Source organism: Ursus arctos, unplaced genomic scaffold (genome assembly GCF_023065955.2).
Source record: "Ursus arctos isolate Adak ecotype North America unplaced genomic scaffold, UrsArc2.0 scaffold_13, whole genome shotgun sequence".
Classification (NCBI taxonomy): domain Eukaryota; kingdom Metazoa; phylum Chordata; class Mammalia; order Carnivora; family Ursidae; genus Ursus; species Ursus arctos.
This window is the reverse complement of record NW_026622797.1, coordinates 34,964,851-34,992,436: the sequence shown is the minus strand read 5'-3', so window position 1 is coordinate 34,992,436 and position 27,586 is coordinate 34,964,851. Positions and strand designations below refer to the sequence as shown.

General features: G+C 38.4%; 1 long non-coding RNA gene across 4 annotated transcripts in view; it reads left to right on the top strand.

Moving 5' to 3' along the window:
• LOC113259427 (uncharacterized) overlaps nt 1-27,212 on the top strand; it is a 50,248-nt gene extending 23,036 nt beyond the window's left edge. For 2 of the 4 annotated variants that reach the window (XR_008958959.1, XR_008958954.1), the window contains exons 9-11: nt 6,988-7,167; nt 24,375-24,456; nt 24,563-27,212. This is a non-coding gene — a long non-coding RNA (uncharacterized LOC113259427). Of the gene's footprint in view, nt 1-6,987; nt 8,634-24,374; nt 24,457-24,562 lie in introns of those variants that run through there. The other 2 variants (XR_007191603.2, XR_008958953.1) reach the window with 2 other exon arrangements.
• Nucleotides 27,213-27,586: the final 374 nt, after the last annotated feature.

Below are 27,586 nucleotides of genomic sequence, written 5' to 3'. Positions count from 1 at the left end.
TTTGGTTGTTGTTCTAATATGTTTTTATTTTGTCTACATCCCTGAATAATAACTTATCTGTATATATAATGACAGGTTGAAATTAATCTGTATCAGTACTTTGAAATGTTCTGGTTTCCACTGTTGAGATTGAGAAGTCTGCAGTGAATCTAATTATTATTACCTACAAAGGTCATCTTTTTCTTCTGACTGCTTTTAATATCATCTCTCTGTCTTTGCTTTTATTTTTACTATGTATGTTGTGGAAGAATTTTCCTTTATTTATTCTGATTATGAGGATTTGTCCTTTATTAATTATAAACATTTATTAACTATTATCTCTTGAAATATTGCCTCTTCCTTTTTCTATTTGCTTCTGTCTTCTAGAACATCATATAAATACATATATATAAATGTGTGTATATATGTATGTGTACATATATAATATACATATACACACATATGTACATGTATATACATACATATATTTTATCCTTCATGTGTCTTAATCTCTCTCATATTTGTTCTTTATTTTTGTGTGCAATTTTTTAGAAAATTAATTTGGATCTGTCTTCCAATTTCCCAATTTTTCTTATAAGTTACATGTAGTCCATTATTTAAAGCACATTGAATATTTAAATTCAATGATTACATTTTTTCCTACAACTTCTATTTGTTTACTTTTCAGATCTGCCAATATTTGGAAACAAAATATCTGGTTAATTGCTTCATTTCTATTTATTTCTACTTCTTCAAGCATTTAAACATTTTAATTTTGTGACTTTCATAATTCTGAGATGTGAGATCATGTTTGGCCTGATTTTATCTGCTTGACTTAGACTTCTGAGAGCTTAGATTAAATGTATGCCCTTTAAGGAGAATGTTCTGCCAGGTACCCAGAACTCTGCCCATGAGGACAGCTGCAAATTTATTTCTCAAGCTTGGCACTTCCCATGCCATAAAAGTAGTTTAAATTAAATCCCTAAAGCTGCCCAAATCATGCCTGTGTTTACAAATCCCCAAAGGAGAATTTTTCCTTACTCACAGCACAAATTAAGACAGATATAGTTTCTGATTGTACAGATTTTGCCTTATTTATCATTTTACAGAAGGCATAGGCCTTCAAAAACCACAGATTTGTGTGGGGGTAGGAGGGCTGGATTTAATTTTAACTCTACCTGGAATGGTTCCAGGCCTTATTTGTTTTTTCTGTGTGTCATTAAACCCTGATCCTCTAGATAACTCAGATCAGAAAATACCCTGAGGGCTACTTCAACTCACCAATATAAAGCACAAAGAAGAGTAATCTGTAGATAGAAAGCATTATGTATAAATACACATTAAATAAATAATGGAAAATGTCACATAGGAAATGGTTGGTGGGGCACCTGGGTGGCTCAGTCCATTAAACGTCTGCCTTTGGCTCAGGTCATGATCCCAGGGTCCTGGGATAGAGCCCTGCATTGGGCTCTCTGCCCAGCGGGGAGCCTGCTTCCCCCCCACCCCCCATTGTGGTCTCTCTTTCTCTCTCTCTGTCAAATAAATAAATCAATAAATCTTGAAAGAAAAAAAAAAGAAAAGGAAAGAAAGAAAGAAAGAAAGAAAAAAAGAGAGAGAAAAAGAAGAAAGAAAAGAAATGGTTGGTGGTACCAGAAATGTTTAATTTCGACAAGTTGTGACATTTTGTTAGGGTTGAGGATGAGTGGGCAGATCATTTGGTAGCTTTCCATACTTGTTTCAAGTATTCAAATGTTAGAGAAGTTGAAAGAGATTTGCTCTGTATGACCTAAAAGAACAGTATTGTATTTAGATTGATCAATCAATAAATATAGCAACCATTGCTGTCTGGCACTAGAAACTATAAAGAACTGAAATAGCATCATTTGATTTGTTTTCTTACTCATTTTTCAAAAATTTAACATTAAATCATAAAACTTTAAAAATAATTGAAAGTTTTCAAAACATGATTATTGGCTCCACAATATCTTGTAATTTGGAAATGACATGATTTATGTAATCATTCTCTTGTAGAGTTAATTTTTGCTCTCAAGAGTACCGTAAAAAACATCCATACTACCTTTTTAAAAGATCTCTGATAATCCTTGGATAGATTGCTAAAAGTGTCCAAAGGTCATGAATAAGTTTTAAAGGCATTTGATATTTGTTTTCCAAATTGTTTTCTGGGAAGGTTCTGGAAAGTTTAGACCAAGTTACACTCCACCAGCAGTACATGATCGTATTTGTCTCATTTCTGTAATTTCTTTTCTGGGTGTATTTACTACAATTTTAAAACCAGGATCTCATGTTTGCAATCTGTAATACTTAAACTACAAGTGTTTCTCAGAAATTATTCACCAGATTTGTAATGATAAACAGTTGCCAAATTGATGGCTATGCAGGTATTATAGTTATAATAACTTGACATAGCCTCTTTCTGCTGCTTCTGTTGAACAGTCCCCTTGTTTCTTTTGCCCAAAGGAGTCTACCTATAGTTCCATATGGGATATGTTTGAAACCTTCATGGTTTTAGATGCCAACTGTTAACTACCATTAATTGCTTTATTAAATTTCATAATATCTAATACAAATCTGGATATAATAGGCCCTTTGTTTTAGATGCTAACTGTAACTACTTTTGTGGCAATAGACATAGAATCTAAAAGTAAATCCATTTTAGATTCCTTCTTATATGACATTTTCTCTTCCTACAATAGCATGAAGTCCTTGATAGCAAAGAAATGATGTTTATTAAAGGTCAGAAACTATCATCTTTAGAATATAAATGTTTTTATTTTTTAAACTTTGAAGGTATCAAGGTTGCAATGTAAATTTTACTCAATACAAAATTATATTGTTATGGGTGGTGTGAAAACTGAAGCTACATTGGCTAACGTGTTTCAGTAAGTTGTTTAAATAAGTAAATCAGTGATCCAGAATATTTATTGCTATTCCACACTGAGATATACTATGCAAATTTTCCCTGGGCAAAGAGAGTTGGGATGACATGATCAACTTATTGCATTAGATCAAAAGTAAGTATTCTACTGGCATGACTGAATCAACCTCATTCATTTAAACCTTGAAGTAAACTTAAACCAACTCCTTATGTTCACAAAACATCTTCGTTTAGAATTTCTTTCTCTTCTTTTCTTTTCTTTTTTTTTTTTTTTTTTTTTTTTTTAGGATGAAAGCTTTCATCCCTTGTAAATGTGTCAGGAGTCAGTCAATAGAAAAGGAAGTTGATTTGGGTGGCAGGCAGCCTTCGTGTTCTCCCCAAAGAAACATTGCATAGGGGCTCCTGGGTGGCACAGTGGTTAAGCGTCTGCCTTCGGCTCAGGGCGTGATCCCGGCGTTATGGGATCGAGCCCCACATCAGGCTCCTCCACTAGGAGCCTGCTTCTTCCTCTCCCACTCCCCCTGCTTGTGTTCCCTCTCTCACTGGCTGTCTCTATCTCTGTCAAATAAAATAAAATAAAATCTTTAAAAAAAAAAAAAAGAAACATTGCATAAATAGCGATGACTCATTGGACAGGTATCTCAAGGCTTCTTGACCTGGTGGCTATATCATATTTGGAAATACAAGCCATATGCAACTGGAACTCTTCCTGTGAAATCTTTAAAAATTGAATTTCAGGAAAGAAAATATCATAACTGGAAAAAAAAAAGCCATACTTGTAGGAAAACTGTGTCTGTGCCATCTGCCTTTAAATTAATCACCAACTGGTTTTGTCTAGGTGAATATAGCAACTTATATTTTAAAAGACAGGACAGCAAGACGCAAACAGAAAACATAATAGCCACCTACTTTGAAAATTAATTAAATGGAATATTATCCTTTATGATCTTTCAGAAGCTGAAGTTTATGGTCTTTTGTTCATCAGCCTCAAGACTTGTAACTCAAGTTACATGGCTGCAGAACTGGGGCTGTTCACCACTGTGTAATGCCACTGCCCACTTTCCCTCCCTGTTGCCTCATCTATAATGGCTTCTGATTCCTTGTTCCATGACGTACTTCTCAGGAAGACCTCTCTCTTTCTTTACTCTCCCCTGTACAATCTTCGTTCATCCTGTTCTCCTACTCAGAGAAGTCTCCCATCTTTTCACTGTCAGTTGAAATGCTACACTGTCTGACTAATGTCAAGTGGCACACTGAAATTTTACCTTACATGTATACAGAAACTTACCTCTCTATCTTGCGTATATCACATAATTTACCTTTAGAATTATATTCAGGCTGTTAATTTTGTTTACTTTCTGTCTTTATTGTTTTGAACTTATTTATTAATTGCTTTATTAAATTTCATAATATCTAATACAAATCTGTATATAATAGACCCTTAATAAGTACTTGTTGCCTAAAAATAGATCATTGTAGTTCATCCTAAAATATGTACATTTTGCAATGATGTAAGAGCTTAACCATTATGAAGATGAACTTAGCCAAAATTGCCTAAAATATGTACATTTTGCAATGATGTAAGAGCTTAACCATTATGAAGATGAACTTAGCCAAAATTGCCAAGTGCAACATGGTAAGGATGACAAGATGTCTATCTCATTAACTGCTTTACTCAGAAATATCGGCACAACTCCTAAATATCAGGCCTTGTGCTAAATGTATGGGATTCATTAGTGTGCAAATCACTAATGTTCCATTTCTTCATAAAGCTTACAGTCTAGGGGGGGATCTGATAGTGAAACAATTAAAATATTGTGTGTGGTTAGGTGCTCTGATGGAATAGTACACAATGACTGGTTCATGCTTTCACTGAAAAACAGAGAATGTTAATTCTACCATGCAACCTCCAAAGAATGTGTTTTTCTTTCACTTCAAGTTATTTCAATTGTAACATCATTCATAGAATTTTTTTGGTTGGGAGCAGTAGGAACCAATTGTGACTAGCATAAGCAAACCAGGGAATGTGTTGGAAGACAATGAACATATCTCAGAAAATCAAAAGAAAAAATCAGAATACAAGAAAGGAGGGAAGAAGGCAGATGCAGGGATCCAGTAGCAGGATACCATTAACATTTTTTTCCAGATATTCCCTGCCATTTAAAGCATTCAGGTGAACTAACTCTTCTGGTTAACCAGTTGTCCTGTGCCAGTCCCAGCCTATCAATAACCAATGTGTGGCTGGACCAGCCCTGTGTTTCTTACTATCATTGTGAGATGCCTTTCAGCAATAACCACCAAGAAACTTTGGGTAGGGGAACAAAAGTTTATTGTTCATATATCCTGGAAAGCACATGGCATCCCTGGGGCCACACAGTGAGATTTTGCGGGAAGAGAAAGAGAAGGAGAGAGAGAGAGAGAGAGAGAGAGAGAGAGAGAGAGAGAGAGAGAGAATTCACAGGCTGGAGTTCTGGTTTTATAGTCATTAAGGGTGGAGGACTAGGGTTTCACTGACTCACTCTGACTCACTCTTTATTGGTAAAAATAAAAGTTAAGAATGGAGAATTTATTTTTTTTTAAGATTTTATTTATTTATTTGACAGAGAGAGACAGCCAGCAAGAGAGGGAACACAAGCAGGGGGAGTGGGACAGGAAGAAGCAGGCTCCTAGCGGAGGAGCCCAATGCAGGGCTCGATCCCAGAACGCCGGGATCATGCCCTGAGCCCAAGGCAGACACTTAAAGACTGCGCCACCCAGGTGCCCCAAGAATGGAGAATTTAAAGCATGCGAAGAGAAAAAACAAGTGGCCTAGATGGATAGTTATTGAAACCAGCCAAGATCTGTAAAACAAAGGAGGTTCAGTTGGGGGGTAGGCAGCCTGACTCATTTTCTAGTTGTGTAGCTGGAGATAGGTATATTTGAGATAGCTATCTTTGAAATGGATGCCTCTTTGAACTGGATGCTTCAGTAATCAAAGCTTAAATTAGGCACTTGCATTACAAAAAAGGGGAAAAAAAAACCCACAACTATCAGAGTTTACACCACAGTCCACCTTGTGCTGTCACAACATCAGAGTTTACGATGAGGACACTAACTGCCTGGGTAGATGATATACTAAAAGTCAGGTGTAGGGCTCTGTTGTAACCCAGACATTGCACACCGAAACAGGATCAGAATAGCAAATTCTATAATAATTCTATAGGCAAGAGCCTGAAATCCAGTCCATAGTTACTGTCCAAATTTAAAGGTCCAAACATAAAAAGGGGTCAGTGATCTCAGAAGTCTTGGGAATCTGTTCAAGGATTTGGATAATATTGTGAAATATTTTAACACCTTGGGCCAAAGGTGTAAATAGTATTAAGTAGGTTTGAACATGTCCTGCGTTGGTAGATTACTCATCTAAGGAACAACTAAGGGAACCAAACTCTTAATCCTGAGGATAAGTCAGTTCAGTTAAAGGGTTGCGTCTCATTTTAGGAGGTGACAATGCAGGTTTCTCAAGTTAGGCCTATATGGTACAACAATTTGCATCAGACATTTAATAAGAGGCACCAGGTATTTAATAAGAGTTTCTATGGAAACAAACAAACAGGAAACAAAGGTTAGTGATTGGAGCACATTATAAACCCAGTTTTAGACTTTCTGAAGGCAGCCTGTTGATAAGATTTCTAGACATTGGGCTCAAAGTGCCTTCAGATGGGGTGAGGGTAGACAGTGGCAATCTGATAGACTTTCTTGGCTTGCAGTTTGAATGTCTCTGGTGATCTTTCTGAGTGGTCCACACAGCAACAGGCATGAAGACTGTCCATATATGAGCTATTTTGGTGATTTCTCTGAGGTTTATATAAAGTTACCCCATTTTAGCTTGCATGGCTTCAGGAAAAGGGAAGTTCTAGTTCTCAATGATTCCAAGTCAGAAGGTGGGAGAAAAGAATGGAAATGTTAGTTTGGAGAGTTATAGCCAGATATTGGAGGAAATGAGAAGAATTCAGCATTCATTTTAGTTTACAAGGAGAAAATAAAACTTCAAAGACAATTAAGAGGATTAGAATCTGATATTCACAAGGGTGTACTATAGTTTCCATTGACACATAATTTTTTTCTCTCTGTAGTCATCCCTACTTCTAGCTATCAAAGAAGCCACACCAAGGACTGGCCATCAGATTTCACTGGCAATACCTAAAGATTTGGATAAAGTCTTCTCTTTCCGAGCTCTCCAAAATATCCTGAGTTTCCTGGGCCCACAAGGAAATGACCTTCCTTGCTCATCTGATAAGGCCGTCTGGAACCCTGTAAGTAAGGTCCCAGGCTGGTTTTTCCAAGGGGCTTTCCCCGCTCCATAAAGTCAACCTTAGATCCTTAAAGATGTCTGGTCATATCTGAGTCTATGCACATTTTTCTCAAATATGACATTCCACGCAAAGCCTTATGAATTTAACCAATGCTTCTAATTGTGTCCTGTTACAAGGGAAACAATTGTTATTGAATTTATACAAATAACTATATTGTCATTAAAATAAGAATACTTATGGAGAATTTTTTAATTCTGGGATCAGGTGGGGAGAAAAAGTAATGGTTTCATCTTTGTTCACAGAGATATAGTTTACCAAATTGCTGTACATTATAGATAATTAAAGAGAAATATGTAAAAAAACAAAACATGAAGAATCAACAATGTTTCAAACAAAAAATCATAAAAATTATAAACACCCTCATCAGTTCATTCACCCTCATGTAATTAACTGTTGTTGATCTTGATCTTTTGTCAGTTCTATGAAGTCATCGATTTCTCTGTTTGTGTCCTGTAAATTCATACCCAGTTTAGTGGTATGACCTGAAAACTATAAGAAACCTGTACTTATCAGAGTTCTTTCCATGAATCTCCTTGAAGACAAGCACTTTTGCCAAAGCATCAGAGTAAGACAATAACTGTGAATGGCAAATGTCTTAAAAATGTCTATGGCTAAAGATCTTGTGAGATTCATTATAATGCAATTGACAAAGAAATTCAGCTATTTCTTTGACCCACATTTTAAGATAATGGAATTATGAGTGATAACATTACATATCAGATTTTTAGAAATTTCATATAATTTCCAAGAGACTTATATTAATAACATATATTCATACAAGGATAGCCATAAAGAAGGTTTCCATTATTTTTTAAAATAGATTTTATTTAATGGGGCGCCTGGGTGGCTCGGTCTTAAGCGTCTGCCTTCGGCTCAGGGCGTGATCCCAACGTTCTGGGATCCAGCCCGGCATCTGGCTCCTCTGCTGGGAGCCTGCTTCTTCCTCTCCCACTCCCCCTGCTTGTGTTCCCTCTCTCGCTGGCTGTCTCTCTCTCAAATAAATAAATAAAATCTTTTAAAAAAATAGATTTTATTTATTTGAGAGGGAAAAAGGGACCACGAGCAGGGAGGGAGGGGTAAAGGGAAAGGGAGAAGCAAACTCCCTGCTGAGCAGGGAGCCTACCTGGGGCTCCTGACCTGAGCTGAAGGCAGCTGCTGAACCAATTGAGCCACCCAGGTGCCCCTTCATCAATTTTTCCATTATTTTTATGTGACAATGATTCCCACATAATTTAAGATATTAAAGAAGCCTAATTGGTTTAATGTTTCTCTTTTTATAAGAAAAGAGAACAAATCTTTTGAGATGTTTTAGGAACTCTCTGGAAAATCCTAAAGGTAGTTCCAGTTAGAGTAGTTCAAAAATATTTCATTTAGAATTTGAAATATTGGGAAGTTTGTAAAAAAAAAAAAATCAAAAGGTTTTAAAACACTTGATTAAAAAGAATCAAAGGTCACTGGGAAACAATACTTAGTTATCTGTTCAACAAAGTGGTACTTAAAGACTTTGCAGGCAAATACAGAAAGTTACATAGTTGTAAAAAACCAAACAAAAAACTTTAGCTCATAGTAGGGAAGACTCAGTTTTCATAAATAAACCTGATAAAGAGTGATGCACAAAGATTATTTTGATAAAACAGAATCTTTGTTTTTGAGGCAGATTACTTTAAAGACAAATAAAAGCCTTTTATAGTTCATCAGTATTGGGATCACAGAGGCCCAATAATGAATTGGGCCCAATAATGAAACTGGACCAAGGCAGGCAGTTTTATACATTTCAGACAAAGAGACAATAGATTTGTGAGGAATTTATAGGATAAGCAAAACAAGTGTTTGGGAGCTTTAATTAGCAAGAAATTTTAAGTGGAATTTGGGCTGATGTAGTAGATTAATAAATATGTAACAAGGCTTGTTTTTAAAGCTTTCTCAACTTTAAAGTCTCTTATCGCTGATGATTTTTGATGAGGTTGGGGAATGTAAGTGAGGTTCAGTGGGGTGGAGTCCAGAGCCGACGACCGAGAAAGAATTCTTGAGACGTCTTTGGTGCAAAATGGTGGTTTATTAAAGCACGGGGACAGGACCCATGGGCAGAAAGAGCTGCTGCCCTGAGGTTGTGAGGAATGGCCATTATATACCCTCAAGTTGGCAGGGGGTTAGGGATAGCGTAAGTCTCTAAGGAATTTTGGAAGCAAGGTTTCCAGGACCTTGAGGGGGCTAGCTGCTGTTGGGAAAAGGTCATTTACTACTGTCTAATAACACCTTAGTCATGAGACCCTTCAGATGTATATCGGTGGGCCATAAGCTTGGGGTATGATTGCCAACACGTATCCTGGGGGGGGGGGGGGGTGAGAGATAAAGGAAGTTTCCAAAGGAATTTTTATACATTACGTATAAAAATAGACTTACAGGATCTTGGTGGAGGGGAGGGGGTCAGGCTAGGACTGCCTTTTGCCCTTAGCAAAGTATTAACATCAAGGCAGCTGAATTCCTAGAGGAATGTCACCATGCCTGTTTCAAGGACTTGTCAATGGGCTGTGGGTAGTAAGGAAATTTCATTGTGTCTACATACATTCCGTCTTGGAAGCTAGGTTACTGAATGCTTTGTTCTTGTAAACTGCTAAGACATTTGTAAAGTGAAGGAGACTCAAGTCTTGCAAGATTGTGGTATCTATAGGTTAACTGTTTCTTTGTCCTTTAGGGCAGCCAGGAGTGCCTGAGGAATGTCACACACTTCCCATGGAGGGGGGGAGTGGGAGTGTTGTTGCAGGGTGTCAGCTTCTGCTTTGTCTTCAGCTTGCCTTCCGTTCCCTCATCAATTTTTACTTCTTAGTATAGGAAGGATGCCTTTTACATGGGAGATATATTTCCTGCTTTTGATGAGGGATGTGCAGATGATGAGGAGCAGAGGGCGGGCTGGGGACAAAGCGGTAACAGACGCCCCACAACTCCCACCATGGGATGTACGTGGCATCCCTTGGGCACTCCTGGCTGCCCTGAAGGACAAAGAAATAGTTGACCTATAGAGACCACAATCCTGCAAGACTTGAGTCTCCTTTAGTGTACAAATGCCTAGCAGTCTACAAGAACAAAGCATCTCTGTCAGTAACCTAGCTTCCAGGAGGGAATGTAGATACAATTGAATGTCCTTGTAGTCTGCAGCCTCCAGGAAGTTCCCGACTATCTTCATGTTGATGCCTTACAAGAGGGGTACAGGGCCTTGACTTGACAATGGCAAGGCCTCGGTATCCTGTGAGTCTTCTTTAACATATGAAAGTCCTTTCTCAATCTCCCTTTTTCCTTTCCTCCCCCAACCCTGTGGTATATAATCAGCCACCCCTCACAACCTGGGGCAGTATCTCTTTCTGCCCACTGGTCCCATCCCCATGCTTTAATAAACCACCATTTTGCACCAAAGACGTCTCAAGAATTCTTTCTCAGTTGTCGGCTCCGGACTTCACCCCACTGAACCTCACCTGTCCCTCATCACTTTCAGGGGGACAAAGGACGTTCTCGGTGACCTTCTTGCATAAGTTGTCTCCTAAGTAACTTATAATTAAAATAACTGTTGAGGAGGAAGAATTTCCTATGCCCTTCAAAGTCCTTCTAGCTGGACAAGAGTCGAATTGACATGAGACAGATTAACAGGAGAAAATCAGATGTAATAGTGTACGTATGGGGAATCCACAGACATGGAAATTCCAATGACAGTGAAGCATCATGATGCTTATATGAACTAAGGTGAGGGGTAGTGGTCTAAGGATAAAGGGAAGCAAGATCATTAGTAAGAAGATGAAAGATGTTTGCAAAGCAAAGATTGTCCTGTTATGTAGATAAGCTTCTTAGGTAAAGGGTAGTCTCTGTTAATAGCTCTTTTCCTGGTACAAGCAGGCAGTTGGTGGGGAGAGAAAAGAACTTTTTTTCTGAATCTACTGGCTGTGGATTGCTTTTAACTCAAAATAATGTTCTTGTCATAGTGACCCATCTTGGTGCAGCCTGAACTTGGCCAGCACAGAAAGCAACTGTAAATTGTTACACCAGCACTTTTTAGATTGGCAAATTTATGAATACATTTCGCAATTTCAGAAATGTACATTTACTCATAGCACAATTTCTCAGCATGGCATAGACATTTTTACTGTCAGACCCAAATATCTTTCTTTCCTCAGTAATAAGAGGTCAACTTAAACTTGTGTGACAATTACTGTTTTAATATTGTATCTTATTTAGAGATGATCTAGATAAGTCAGTAAATTTTTAACATTTAACTTAACCCAGCAGAACTCTAAGGATGGGGGCGCCTGGGTAGCTCAGTCGTTAAAGCGTCTGCCTTTGGCTCAGGGCGTGATCCCCGGCGTTCCGGGATCGAGTTCCACATCGGGTTCCTCCTCTGGGAGCCTGCTTCTTCCTCTCTCACTCCCCTGCTGTGTTCCCTCTCTCGCTGGCTGTCTCTCTGTCACATAAATAAATAAAATCTTAAAAAAAAAAAAAAAAAAAACTCTAAGGATGTAAATCACCAAAGAGGTTTAGGAAACAATTTAAGTAGATGTATCATAAAACGTTATTGTTGAAAATTTCACTTAAAAACATTTATCACACTTATATTTATTTACTTGTTCCTAAAATCCTATCTAGATTACTTATGAAAATTTTTATGAGACATTAACATAGCTAGCCAGAATTTTATAACAGGTATCAATGAGTTTATTTGACTAATAAACCCAGATAGAATATAAGTTGTAAGTCTACATTATATTTAATGCTGATAACTCTGAAGACATGCTTATTTTAATTAAACTAACAAACTTAAGCTAGCTTTTATTTACCAAAGATTATCTTGGCTCTCATGAAATTGAAACACGTTTGGGTTAGTTTCTATTATATTTCTGAGAGTTTAGAAATATTTAATTTGATAAGCACTTATTTTTCTTTAAGCCAATTAAATAGAGCTTTTTCATAAGTTAGTTTTGGCAATACCATCCAGAGGTAGAGAAGGGGGGAAAAAAGGCACATACATATAACATAAATCTACAGACATACAGAAACACACAGACAGACACAGACACTCTGTAACTTCTACCTCCAAATTTCAGCCAGGAATCAGGTATAACAACATAAAACTCACTAGTTTATAAGTAACAGTTGAATTCAAATTTTGTCTCCAGCTAATGGAACAAGTTAAGGTTACCTGCTCCAATGGCTAGAGCTTTTAAGAAATATCTGTGCACACAACTTTTGTATCTGTCCTTGACAACTAATCTTTAAAAACAAAACAAAAAAAAAAGATTTTATTTATCTGAGAGAGAGATGGAGGGGGCCGGGGGGAGGACAGAGGGAGAGGGAGAAACAGGAGCAGGGAGCCAGCACAGGTCTCCGTCCCAGGAGCCTGAGATCGTGACCTGAACCGAAGGCAAATGCTTAACCCACTGAGCCACCCAGGCACCCCTGTCCTTGACCAAAAATCTTAAGGAGTCTGCAAACTAGATTTGGGGCACGAGCTTTTACAACACTTTGTATTTTAACAGCCCTCTTCCCACCACTTCCTACCCCTCTTTTCTTCCTTTAGTCTCAGGAGATAGAGGGCAGTGTTTTAGTTTGCTCCTGGGACGTTTACATTTCAAAGACTTGGTAAGATTTACATATTCAAGAGACAGAAAAAGAATGTGAGTTTTCTGTGGGAGTTCTATTGCCTCTAGGTTGGTTTCGTCAGTCCCCATGAGATGTAATTGTGCTGCCCTGTAATTGGGAGGAACAGCTTGTGAAAATAGTTTTCTGGGTCAGAGGGGGCCTCTTCGGAGTTAGAAATGAATAATGTGGGGCGCCTGGGTGGCACAGCGGTTGAGCGTCTGCCTTCAGCTCAGGGCGTGATCCCGGCATTATGGGATTGAGCCCCACATCAGGCTCTTCCGCTATCAGCCTGTTTCTTCCTCTCCCACTCCCCCTGCTTGTGTTCCCTCTCTCGCTGGCTGTCTCTATCTCTGTCGAATAAATAAATAAAATCTTAAAAAAAAAAAAAGAAATGAATAATGTGTCCTTTGGGTCACTGTGGTCATGGAAATGTGCCACTGGACTGTGCCAGTTTTGTGGCACAAGATACGGGTCTCATCTTAATGTCTTCCATGCATTGTGAGCCTTAGCAGGGACTGTGATGGAAGGATGGGCTCAAACATTGCCCTAGGGCCTTTTGCCTTTCCATTTCCTCCTTCTTCTCCCCTGGAGAGCCTCGATAACCCTGTCAGCTTTTCCCTTGCTTGCTCGGACACTTTTTGAGGCATGTTGCTTAGCTCTGCCCCTTTCAGAGGAAAGGGGGGGGGGTTGAGGAGCTCTGGTATGTTGGAGGAAATGAGCATATAGCCTGGGTAGATCTTTAAGGAGGCTATGGATTTTAGGGTCTTTAGAGATCCTGGCCGGTGGAGACATTTTGGCAGCCATGTGCAAAGGTTCCCAACCAATTGAACAAAATCCCACAAAGGCCAGGTAGCTCCTCACCTCCTTCCTGCTGCATAAAATCTTTAAGAAAAATTTGAATTTCAGTTAAGAAATAGTTTCTGATCTCACTTCCTACTTCTTGATTTTCTTCTGTTGCCTTATTTCTTATGGTTATCAGAAAATTTTGACTGATGCCCCCTTGTAGGTGGCCACTTTCCAGAGCATCCCAGCTAACCTCTCTAGAACTGAGGTCTGCTGTGCTACCGGGATACACACATGGTCTCTGGGAAAAGCCCCGAGCCCTCAGGACTGCAATAGCAGAGATCTAGCACGTTTTCATGCCGAGGCACTACAACACCCAGGAAGCTCCTATGGGGGTCCGCTTCTTTAAGGAGCTGGTACACCTCCACAGGGCTCTTAGGAGGCACTAGCACCAGAAGTTCAGAACATTTATATTTGTCCATTAAGCTTTTCTTAGCAACACTGTGCCAGAGATTAGACCCACAATATTCCATTGGATCAGAGGACAAAGAGTGACAGTGTTAGGTGAAACAGGGACCATAAACCTCTGTTTTATTTTTCCTCTGGTTGTGCCAGTAGTTTCCAGGTGCAGGATTATTTTCACTCTTATGGGTTAGGACACATAGTCTCGGTACAGCCCGCTGACTCAGTAGTTACAGATAAAGATCTTCTATTCCCTTTAAAGGAAATCCTTTCCTGTGCCTTTAGCCCAGAGCCTTTCCATAGGTGGTGACAATAGACTAGCAATCCAGTCTGCCTTCCTTAGCTGTCCTTGGCTTTGAGGTATGGACATTAATCATGCACATTAATCATCAATTAAACCTTTTATAATTAGTGGTCTTATTAGATAGTTCTTATTCTCATTGGACCATGTGGCCTTGATCACGCCACTCTGGGAGAAATTGTTGGATTATTAAGGCAATCAACCCTTTGGGCAGACAATGCACAACAGGGGCAACATGCCAAAGTACATAGCAGCATGACAGGCTCCCAGCAAGAGGTAGTTCTTTCCCAGGTGGTGATTCCCACTTGAGTTGGGTGGTTAGTAGCAAGCTGCAGGTAAAGGACATTCCCCTCAGTTAATCGCAAGGGCAAGCATGCAGTCCTGCTGACTGCGCCAATTGTTTTGTGCCAGGCTCAGCCTAATAATAAACTATGTTCTGGCTGGACCAGTCCTTGGTTCTCATCATGACTGCAAAACCCCTTCAGCAATAACCATCAGGAAACTTGGAAAAAGAAGTTAGGACTGGCAAGTCCTGATGGCACACTTCGGGTCACACAGTGAGGTTGGAGAGCGAAAGAGGGAAAGGGAGAGAGAATGTATGGGATAGGCCTGGGATTCTGGTTTCATTGGGGTGAGGGGTGGAGGCCTAGAGTTTCATAAGCTTACTATTTGGTGAATTTAAAACAGAAGAGTGGGAATTTAAAGCATGGGAAGCAAAATAAACGAACAAACAAATAAATAAATAAAAAGTGGCCCAAATGGTTAGTTATTGAAATCAACCAAGGTCTCTAAAATAAAGGAGGCTCAGGCTGGGTAGGTGGCCTGACTCATTATCTAGTTGTATGGTTAGCAGTGTGCTTATTTGAGATAGCCATCTTTGAAGTGGATGCCTCAGCGAACAAAGCTTAAACCAGGCATCTGCATTACACAAAGGAAGAAAAATACCCAACTGTCAGGGTTTACACTACCCCACTTTGGCTCTAGAATACATCTTTGGATCAAATAGTCTTGGCTGTGGTCGTAACCTAGGGGCTACTAGTCTGTACAGCTTGGTATTGCATCAGTCCCGTTACCTAATAGAAAGGAGTTATTAGCTTGCATATAATACTCATATTTTATTTTATATTATTTTAAAGATTTTATTTAGTTATTTGAAAAAGAGAGAGAGTGAGCAAGCTTGTGCCAGGGGAGAGGCAGAGGGAGAGGGAGAAGCAGACTCCCTGCTGCCTGCAGAGCCCAACGTGGGACTCTGCACAGGGCTCAATCCCAGGACCCTGAAACCATGACCTGAGCCAAAGTCAGCCGCTTAACTGACTGAACCACCTGGGCGCCCCTGTAATGCTCAGGTTTTAAGTAACATCTCAAGATACAACATTCAAAGGCAAGCAACATTTTCAACTTTTTTACCCCTATTAAATTAAATATAAATAATTACTTCGGCTTGTTAGTGTGCCCTATCCGTGGGTACAAATTAGCTACGATTTGGCAGAAAACTGTGAAATGATCATTTTCCGTATATGTTTTATATCACATACAGATATTTTTGGATTTATAGATTTTTATTTTCTATGCCCATTCAATGGATATAAATACACTTGAAAGAGAATTTACTTCAGAGTGAGTTAGAGTTCCCCCTGTTGTTCAGAAAGTGATCAGAGCGTTAAGGAGTTAATTGTGAAGTCCTACAGAGAGGTCTTGCGTCCTGCCTTGACATGATGGATTACTGGAACAGCCAGCCTGTCTTATTCTCTGAATTGCATCAAGAACAGTTGGTTGCAAAACAAAATGAAGCAAAAAGAATAGTGTTAACAGCAGAAAGAATAGTAATAGTCTCTCTTCTACCGCTATCTCTCCATTCTGTTGGGAGGCTCATGACTACTCTTTCCCTATAGAGCTGAGTGTATCTGTTTAGACAAACAACATGTTTCATATTCTATCTTTTCCAGGTCAAAGGTAAATTAAAGGCAAATTTGTACAAAGAACATATTGTATGGAAGGCTAAATGAATAACTTTTGAAACACGTTCTCACTTAATAAGGCGATTAAGTATTAATAAATTGGTTTTACCGAGCTCTTGGCCAGAAAAGAATAACAACAACTTTGCAGGGAAAGCCTCTGGCAATGTTCCCAGTTAGAGGGATTCTAATTGTCTCTCATTCTCCGTATTGTTCAGCTACTCGATAGGACTGTGCAAGTAGAAGCCCTAGGTTCAGTTCCATTTGTGAACTGGTCCAGAGGCAGTTCTCAACAGAATGATGACCCAATGTTCTCTAGGGGCAACTTCTTGGCACCCTGCTCCAAACTAGTTTTTTTTGTGAAATACTTTGGAACTCAATGAAAGAATGGGTAAAACCTAACATCCCACTGGATGCAGAAATTAAAAGGGATAGAGAGATTTCTTTTAACAAAATCAAAGGCTACTAAGAAGAAAGTAGGTGGGGAACAAATATTTACTGGTGCCTGGTCTGTGGCTGACTGTGCTAGGAGCTTGACAGTCTATTACATTAAAACTTCAAAAAGATTATACCCATACAAAGTATTTTAACATTTCAAAAATGATGAAACAGAGTTTCCTATAAGTGATATAATGAAATAATCCCTCCCATTCCTAGTAAGGAGCAAGCTTAGAATTCAAAGCCAGACATAACTGATTTTAAATATCATGCTCTTTTACCATGTGCCTTTATTTAGTTTTCGTTTTAGGTTCTTTTTTATTTTATTTTATTTTATTTTATTATTTTTAAGTAAGCTCTACACCCAATGTGGGGCTTGAACTCATGACCCCAAGATCAAGAGTCACATGCTTTACGGACTGAGTCAGCCAGGAGCCCTGTTTTTGGTTTCTTTAAAAAACTTAAAAGCTCACTTAAAATTAATTCTCAGCATTTATAAATTACCAGTTAACTAGGAATTTCCCGTATGAAGCAAAGGAAAATGAATAAAGCACTATTTCTAAGAGCTGCGTTCTGATGTCACCAGTGGCATACCTTGTTGAAAACAGAGAGGAAACTTGAATCGATCAGTTTTTTAAGATGTTGTAGAAAGGCATATACAGCAGAAAACATATTCCTAACTTATTTAATATTTCCATTATATAAAAATGTACTAACAACACCTCTCTTATAGTTTAATTCAACACATCAGACAGATTGTAATATTCTGTTCTCCACTAGAACTAATAAGATAAATTACTTGAAATACCTTTTGTGAAAAGAGGACAGAGACAAGCCAGAAATTGTCTTTGAATGAGAACACACACTTTATAGGGCCAAGAAATCTCTGGACACTTCAATGTGACTGAATAAGGAATACAAGGCACTAACTATAGTGCAGGGTGGAGAGTATCACACATTTTTGCAATGCTGCAGCTATTTCCATGACCAAGAATGTGATGTGTCGGAGCCATCGTGCAGCCAGAAACCCCTCATGCACAGACTAATTGGCAGGACAAGTGTGTACTGCATCACAGTGACTGCATGCTAACAAGTTTTAGGTGGAACTTTCTAGCAGGAGGGGAAGGGCAGTGCCACCCTTGTCACAGACAAACAGTTCACCACCCTGTCTCCCAAAGCTCATAATTACCTATGAGTGGTTCATCTCTGACAAAGCCTGGACCACATGTGTGTAATGTCAATAATGCTCCCTGTTGATGTGCAACGTTCTGTCAAATAGATAACTATTTTGCCTGTATAACATCAAGCCAATAGGCATTCATTCATTTTCCTCTTCATTTATCACATAAAGTTATCTTTTTTTCATTTGGATGCTTGATATCCTTTAAATATGATCCAGAACTTAGTCAGAAATGAAAAGCGCTCCTTTCTTATACAGCTCAAATTACCAGCATGATATCACCACCACCTGGCTATACATAATGGGCCTATCAATTATCCTGCTGCTTCCCTCACACAAAGCGGATGACAAACTCCTACCCCTTTACTCCGGAGGAAGATCTAATCCACAATGTTCTTCTATTTTTACATCTATAAAAACCGAGACTAGGAGACGTAGGAGCAATTTAGGATATGTTAGTTTTGTTGTCCACGTTGACTCAAGGACATTTGAGAGGCCTAGTCTCCAGCAGTCAAGCTGGGCACACAGCTTATTTCTGACACAGCTGTCTACTTAAGCCAGGTGGCTCACTAGGAGCATGGCTTCTCTCAGCTCAACCACCGTCAAAGTTATCTTGAGTCATTACGTCGCTATCAATCTCAGAGTCCATCATCCATGGTACAGACTAGTGATTTTTAGCTGGCAACTCACCAGCTAACTTGTGTTACCAGCATAACCTGATATTACCATTATTAATATTAGAATCACAGACTTTTAGAGCTAGAAAGAAGCTTCTGGATCATTGGTGTTCCTCTCCCTTATTTTAGAGAAAGAGACCAGATTAGGTGTTGATAGAGATAAAAGGCTCTCCCATGAACCAAGGTGAGGTTGTAGGATTTTATACACAATAAGGACATGAAATTCTTCAGTACATGACTCACAGTGGTAGGCAAGGAAAGATAAAAGACAGAGACAGGTTGTCTGCACTATAAAAATGTATGAAAACTAAGAATTGCTATTGGCCAAAAGGCAGCTCACAGTGAGATGCTGAGCAAGAGGGGTATCATCTCTGCGAGGAAGGCCTTTCCTGCCAGGACCTGGCTGACTGGCTTTGCTTGGTAAACCAAGACTCTCAGGCCTTCTTTCTGCCATTGAATTGAGTCATTCCTAAGTTTGATCTAAGAACTCATCTTCTAGACCTCAGGGAACTTCTATTCGAAAACAAGAACAATACACACATATATATCTATATTCTGTAAATTTGAAATGGGCGAAGATTGCTAGCTCTTATTTCCTTAATTTCTTAACTCCTCCCCTATGCCCCCATAGTGGCATAGGGGAGGTTAGCTTTTAAATTTCATTCTACTGTTATTCATTCATTTGTTTGTTTGTGTGCCTTCTTACATTCATTCATTCCAGATTTATTAAATACGTGCCTTGTATGGTGTACCTTCCACATCCTGGATGAGATACAAAGATGTTTAAGTTATGTTTCCTGTTCTGAAGGATTTCACAGGCATATGGAATTATGAAAGCAGAATACCACAACAATGACAAAATTGCTGTGGGAGCATAGAATACAGTGTTACCTACTATTCATGAGAACATCTGAGACAGAATTTGAAAGAGGAGAGAAGTTGTCATTGGTCAGATGGAAAGAAGGAAGATCCTTGCAAGTAATAGCATGTACAAAAACACAAAGTTATACAAGGAACCTGTGATGTTTGCGAATTGATAAGCAGTTTCATGGGGGCAGAATAAAGAGTAGATCTGATGTAATATTTCCAGAAGTTGTTTGACTGGATGGATGTGGGAAAAAGGAAGTGCCAAGGTTTCTAGTTTAGGAAACAGAATAAATAGTGCATATAGTAGAAACATCTTTGTGCAAGTCCAAGATGGCACGGAGTTCAGTTTGGGATACGTAAAAACGTGTAAAACCAGGCCATTTGCAAAACGATTATTATTCTGCCTGTTCAGTAGTTTTAGAAAACCGGTTTTCACCAATATAAATGGTCTTGTTTTGTTCTCAGTAATCAGGAGATAAAAGAATACATAAATATAGTGGCGAATACTAACTTAAAAAAAAAGACTTTATTTCCTGCAATTGATAATAATCCTGAAAAACTGGACCACATTTCTACTGCATGTAATTTATTAACATTAGAGATTTAGTTAGAAGTGGGGCCCACCTTTCCAGTATTGTCCATTTTCTAATTAATTAAAACAGTTACACGTGTAACTTGCAATACTAGTTTTTAAAATAATTGAAATTAGAATGGAAGCAGATGTATAAGACCTAAAGAAAGTGGGAAAATACATATCACAAATACATTAGATCACGATGAAGGAAATAAAGCCAATATATTTTTTAAAAGGTAACTGATACACATCAGTAAGTGATTTGGTTTCCGTTTCTTCTTTTTTATTTTGAGAAGTAAGTGATTTGGTTTTCTGCTAATTTGTTTCAAATGTTTATTGTTCTATGAATATATCTACAGATTATCTACATAATCTATAATAGAGTGCTGTGAATTATTGGAATAGAATAATGTAGTATATTTCTCATATGTTCTTTTCTTTTTTTAACTTTTTATTTTATTTATTTATTTATTTTTATTTTTTTTAAAGATTTTTTATTTATTTATTTTGACAGAGACAGAGACAGCCAGTGAGAGAGGGAACACAAGCAGGGGGAGTGGGAGAGGAAGAAGCAGGCTCATAGTGGAGGAGCCCGATGTGGGGCTCGATCCCACAACGCCGGGATCACGCCCTGAGCCAAAGGCAGACGCTCAACCGCTGTGCCACCCAGGCGCCCCTGACTTTTTATTTTAAAATATTTTCAAATTTGGGGTGCCTGGGTGGCTAAGTCAGTTGGACATCTGTTTCTTGATTTCAGCTGGGTCATGATCTCAGGTGGTGGGATTGAGCCCTGCATCAGGCTCCACGCTTGGCGAGGAGTCTGCTTCTTTCTTTCTCCCTCTCCTTTTACCCCACATGCTCTCTCTCTCTCTCTAAAGTAAATGGATGGATCTTTAAAAAATAATAAAATAAACTAAAATCTTTTCAGATTTATACAAAAGTTATAAGAAAAATTTAAATAACTTAAATTAACACAGTACAGTTAACAAAGTCAGTAAATTGAGCTTTGATACAATAGTTTTATCAAACGCACAATCTGTATTACAATTGACAATTTTCTCATAAAGTTTGGAGTATTTTTTTTCCTTTAGTGCAAGACCGGTCTAGGTCACACATTGCAGGAAGTTGTCATGTCTCTGGAAGAGTTCTCCAGCCAATGACAGTGGTATTTGAAGGAATACAGGCAAGTTATTCCACAGAATATTCCTGAATTTTTAATTGTTTGATATTTCCTCATAGTTAGATTTAGGTAAAGCCTTCCTGGCCAGAATGCCACAGAAGTGATGTTGTGTCTTTTCCAGGGTGTTGTATCTGGAGGCACACGATGCCTTACCTACGCTCCTTGGTGATGTTTTTTGATCACTGGTCAGTGGGTTGTCTGGTTTCTTCACTATGTAGTTATTAATTTCCCCCTTGAAGCTAATAAACAATATGTGGAGAGACACTGTGAAACCATGCAAACACTGATGTTCTTTATCAAATCATCCCCTACCCCCTGCCTCCATATCTATCCATTGATTATTTTTGGCCCAAACCAGTGTATACTACAATAGAAGCAAAATGACCATTTTACAACTCCAGGATCCTTTTCAAGGTTACTGCTTCTTGTTTGACTCTAAGGAAGAGTCCTTTACTCTCCTCTACCTATCGCCATGTGGACCCATCGATTCCTATTTTATTTGATTTTACTGTCCTTATTTACTGAAAGAATTAAAATATCTCAGATTGCCAAAGTGGCAGTTTAATTTCTGGGACAACAATGGGTTCCAGGCACATCTTGTACCTTCCTTGCCCCAACCCTGGAATCAATCATCTCCTTTTATTAGCTTTATGAAGCCATTTAAAAGAGTTTACATTTTAACATTTAACACAAAACCCAAAGACATTCTGGCATTCTGGATATATTCCCTGTTATTGCTTGCTGTGCTAATGAGAAAAAAATATTAAAACATTCTCTTTTTAACAAATATGCAGCTCATTAAAAAAAATCTAATCAAACTTCTGTGGACTAAAAAATAATCAACACTAAGAAATTTGTAATAGAGGGGCACCTGGGTGGCACAGCGGTTAAGCGTCTGCCTTCGGCTCAGGGCGTGATCCCGGCGTCCTGGGATCGAGCCCCACATCAGGCTCTTCCGCTATGAGCCTGCTTCTTCCTCTTCCACTCCCGCTGCTTGTGTTCCCTCTCTCACTGGCTGTCTCTATCTCTGTCAAATATATAAATAAAATCTTTAAAAAAAAAAAGAAATTTGTAATAGAACTTGTAAATCAGAGCATACGATGCTAGATGAGAATATTTTCCCCGACATGTAGGGCATGTTAATAAGGACAGAGGTGCTAGTTATGCAATAAAGTATTATTGAAATGATTGGAACTTGTCCAATCAGTGTCTACTGTCACTTAGTACATCGATCACTTCTGGCAACAGTTCTTGATGTTCTGCCACGATAAAAATTTGCTTTTCATCATGGATTATTAAGCAATCTGAAGTGACACATGTTGTTTTTCTTAATATGACATTTTTGTCATATGATTCAATAATGACTTTCTGTTTCTCAAAATGAAATACTATATATTCATTGATCAAGAATATTTTGTTAAGTTACATTAGAATACAAAGATGGAGTAAGTTTAGGAATCTATTAATAGACCCTGATTCTGAGACAAGCTATTACACAATGAAATGAAATTGCAGTCTTCTCCAGTTTTCTTTCTTTAGTGCATTTGTAGGTTATAGAGGTCACACTGTAGTACTTTAAGTAATATAAGTTATATAGCTTAAGATGCACATCTGAATAAAGTCCTATGATGAACAAAGAGCAATTTTTAAATGAATGTTGAGTTTTTCCATGAGTACTATTTTTTTCTTTTTTAAGATTTTATTTATTTATTCGACAGGATAGAGAGAGCCAGCGAGAGAGGGAACACAAGCAGGGGGAGTGGGAGAAGAAGAAGCAGGCTCATAGTGGAGGAGCCTGATGTGGGGCTCCATCCCAGAACGCTGGGATCACGCCCTGAGCCAAAGGCAGACGCTTAACCGCTGTGCCACCCAGGTGCCCCAATGAGTACTATTTTTCATTCTAGAAGACTTTTTGTCTTTCTGGACCCGTTTCAGGAAAGCAAAGGTCAAGAATTATCTTATTTCCTTTGTAGTATTTTCACCAGTATTTCTAGAGAAACAAATATGATCTGGTATGGTATGGTGTGATATGATAAATATCGTATACTCTTCAAAGCCTTTTCCACGATTTTGATGTGGCATCAGCATCTCTGGGGACAGTTTAGAAGACCCAAGGCTTCTACCTAATCAGTTGAGTTATAAGTTAAGCGAGGGCTGACTGGTGGTTTATACAGTGGTTTTCAGGGTTACCTTCCAGATTATTCCAACGAGTGAGAACTTGTTTTGTGGTAGTAGAGGATGTCCCAGCATGCTACTGGGCAAAGAACACAGAATTGGGAGCCAAATGGGTCTCTGTTTGAGTTTTGACCACTCCAAAGATGTGTGAATTTAAAACATTTAAACTCACAAATTTTACCCTCCTAGAGTATTAAATGGGGGCTGATAATAACCACTTCATAGGATTATTTTTAGGTTTAACTGAGATAAAACAATAAAAGTGCTTTGAATTTTGAAGTGTTACACATGCTTCGTCTTCTTACTATAATAAGATATAACTATATATATAACTATATAAACTTATATAACTATAATGTTAGCATTATAGGCTTGTCTTCATCTTTTCTGGATGACCAGTAAATAACTTGGAATCAATGTACTTGGATAAATACTAAACAAATGAAAACCATAACAGGGGCACCTGGGTAGCGCAGTCGTTAAGCGTCTGCCTTCGGCTCAGGGCGTGATCTCGGCGTTGCGGGATAGAGCCCCACATCGGGCTCCTCGGCTAGGAGACTGCTTCTTCCTCTCCCACTCCCCTGCTGTGTTCCCTCTCTCGCTGTCTGTCTCTCTGTCACATAAATAAATAAAATCTTAAAAAAAAAAAAAGAAAACCACAACAAAATACCCCTATTAAGAACCTTATTACATCAAGCATTATCAAAATACTTTTATAAATAGAAATTTATTCTTAACAATCCTATAAATTATAACTTATAACTCATTTTGCAAATGAGAAGAATTAGGAATGGAAATGTTAAATAATGTGCCCAAAGTCTTTAAGTTATAAAGCTGGGATTTGAAGTTAGATCTGCTGGACTTCAGTCTTCATCAAATGTTGTGTTCAATATTAACTTTTTTATGTGTCTTGCTAATTTTCATTCACAACAGGAAGAAAGCTGAGTTGTTACAAGAGGAAAGAATTTTCCATGGGCTATAATAAACTGTGAGTGGGACCGGGAGTGCTCATCAGGTAAACTTGGTTGTGAACAACTGAGAATATTGTCAAAGATGATCACAATGAAAGGTGAAAGGCAAAAGAGAGCCTGAAAAAGAAAATTTGCTTTTTGTTTTTTCAGATGGAGGACTGAACCTAGAAAGAAGTATGGGAGGAAGATCTGGAAAGGTTTTTTTTTTTTTTTTTTTTTTTTTTTTTTTTAAGATCACTGAAGAAGTACAGCTCCTCTTTTTTCATTTTGTAAATTAAAACAAAACAAACACACCAACCAACAACACAACCTAGAACCAAACAGGTACAAGTTACTCTGAAAACAAAAAAATTGAATTGATCTGTTCTACTGTTTTTCTGGTTTGTATTTCATTGATCTCTTCTCTAATCTTCATTATTTCTCTTCTCCTACTTGGTTTAGGTTTTATTTGCTGTTCTTTCTCCAGCTCCTTTACGTATAAGGTTAGCTTGTGCATTTGGGATTTTTCTAATTTTCTGAGAGATGCTTGGATGGCTATGTATTTCCCTCTTAGGACCGCATTGCAGTATCCCATAGATTTTGGACTGAAGTGTTTTCATTCTCATTAGTTTCCATGAATTGTTTAAGTTCTTCTTTAATTTCCTGTTTGACCCAATCATTCTTTAGCAGGATGCTCTTTAACTTCCAAGAGTTTGAATTCCTTCCAATTTTTTTTTCTTGCGATTGAGTCCCAGTTTCAAGGCAATGTGGTCTGATAACATGCAGGGAATAATCTCAGTCTTTTAGTATTGGCTAAGACCTGATTTGTGACCCAGTATGTGGTCTATTTTGGAGAAAGCTCTGTGTGCATTTGAGAAGAATGAGTATTCTGTTGTTTTAGGGTGGAATGTTCTGTATATATCTATAAAGTCCATCTAGTCCAATGTGTCATTCAAAGCTCTTGTTTCTTTGTTGAACTTCTGTTTAGAAGATCTGTCCAACGCTGAGAGTGGAGTGTTAAAATCTTCTACTATTGATGTATTATTGTCAATCTAATTCTTTATTTTGGTTAGCACCTGGCTTATATAGGTGGCTGCTCCCATGTTGGGGGCATAGATATTTAAAATTGTTAGATTTTCTTGTTGGATAGACCCTTTAAGAATGATATAGTGTCCCTCTAGATCTCTTATTACAGTCTTTGGTTTAAATTCTAATTTGTCTAATATAAGCATTGCCATCCTATTTATTGCCATCCTATTTTCTGTACAGTCCCTGTTTCTATGGATTATCTCTGTAAATTTCTGGTCTATATTACTCTTGGAGTCTTTCTTCTTTTATAGAATCCTCCTGAGTATTTCTTGCAGGGCTGACTTGGTGGTCACACATTCTTTCAGTTTCTCCTGGTCCTAGAGGCTCTTTATCTTTCCATCCATTCTGAATGACAGCCTTGCTGGATTAAGTGTTCTTGGCTGCATGTTCTTCTCATTTAGTACGTTGAATAGTTTAGTACGTTGCCAGCCCTTTCTGGCTTGCCAGGTGTCTGTGGACAGGTCTGATGTTGTTCTGATGTTCCTCCCTCTGTACATAAGAAATCTCATCCCCCTAGCTGCTCTCAAGATGGCTTCCTTGGTTCTAAGATTTGCGAATTTTACTATTACATGCCAGGGCATTGGTCTGTTCTCCTTGATCTTGGAAGGGTCCTCTCTGCCTCTAGGACACGAATGCTCATTTCATTCGCCAGATTAGGGAAGTTCTCGGCTATGATTTGCTCAAATATACCTTCTAGTCCTCTCTCTCTCTCTCTCTCCACCCCCTCAGGGATCCCAATAATTCTGACATTGGAAAGCTTCATGGCATCATTAATCTCTCTAAGTCTGTTCTCATGGATTTTAAGCTGTTTGTCCCTCCTGTTCAGGCCTCCTCCTGTTCCTTTCTATCAGTTTATCTTCTAGATCTCTTCTGCCTCATTTACCCTAGCCGTTAGAGTATCCAGTTTAGACTGCATCTTATTCATAGCATTTTTAAGTTCAGCCTGATTAGCTCTCATTTCTGCCCTTAGAGATTCTATATTGCCACTAATCGTTTTCTCAAGCCTAGCTATTGACTTCATAATGCTACGCTGAAGTCTATTTCTGACATTTTGCTTATATCCATAACCATTAAGTCTGCAGGAAAGGCCATTTTCTCCAGTTCTTTTCTTGGTTGGGAGTTCCTCCTCCTAGTCATTCTGTTGAAGGGTGGTTGAGGGGATGTACAGAGTCCAAAATATCAACCACAATTCAGGCAAGATGCACTCTGAGAAAATTCAGAATGGTTGGAAGCCACCACCAAAAAAACAGCCAAAATGAAACCCAAGAATAAAATTTATAAAATTGAAAAATAAAAAAAAATTTTAAGATTAAATTTTAAAAAGGGGGGTAAGGAGGTGGCTATAATCTCTCAATGTGGGCAAGGTAGGGTGTTTCAGTTCTTCCTGGGTGTATTTTGTTCTCTTTGTTAGAAGATACTACTTCTCAGAGTTACAGAGAAAATAAAACTGGTATATATATAAAGGTAATATTGAACAGGGAAAAAAGGACTACATTGAAGCTTATATCTATATATATAAAGTATATATATATAATTGTGTGTGTGAAAAGTACAAGTTAGAAAGCTACTATGAAATATGTTTTATTAAACATCTAGTTGAAATGAGAAATAGGTAAAAAGAAAAAAACAGAGAAGAAACATGAGAAAGAATAAAAAGAAAAAAAAAAGCTGTATCTGAGAAATACACAAGCTGTGAGGCAGCACCTGGAGCTCAATAAACTATTTTCCCCTGGTGTTGGGGTTTTACAGTTTTATGGGGACCCTAAAATCCTAGTTATAGGGTTGTCATACTCTTGTTCTTCCAGCTTGTTTTCTGGGGGAGGGGCTTGCCTCCCTGTTTTTCAGGCAACCCTGTTTGAGCAGAGTTGCCCTGCCCCCTATCAGGGCTGGGCTCAATGCAAGCTGGGATTTTTGGCTTTTGTTCTCTGGTGACTTTTGCTCTCTGGTGGCTTTTCATGCCATTTTGGAGGCTCAGAGCCAAGGAAAATGTCTGCACCGAGACCTCTGCCCCAGGGCAGAGAAGTCACAGTCTGCTCTTCTCTGAACCCTCCAGAACACACAGTCTTCCTTTCTGTGAGCATCGCTGAAAACCCCAGCCTCCCACGG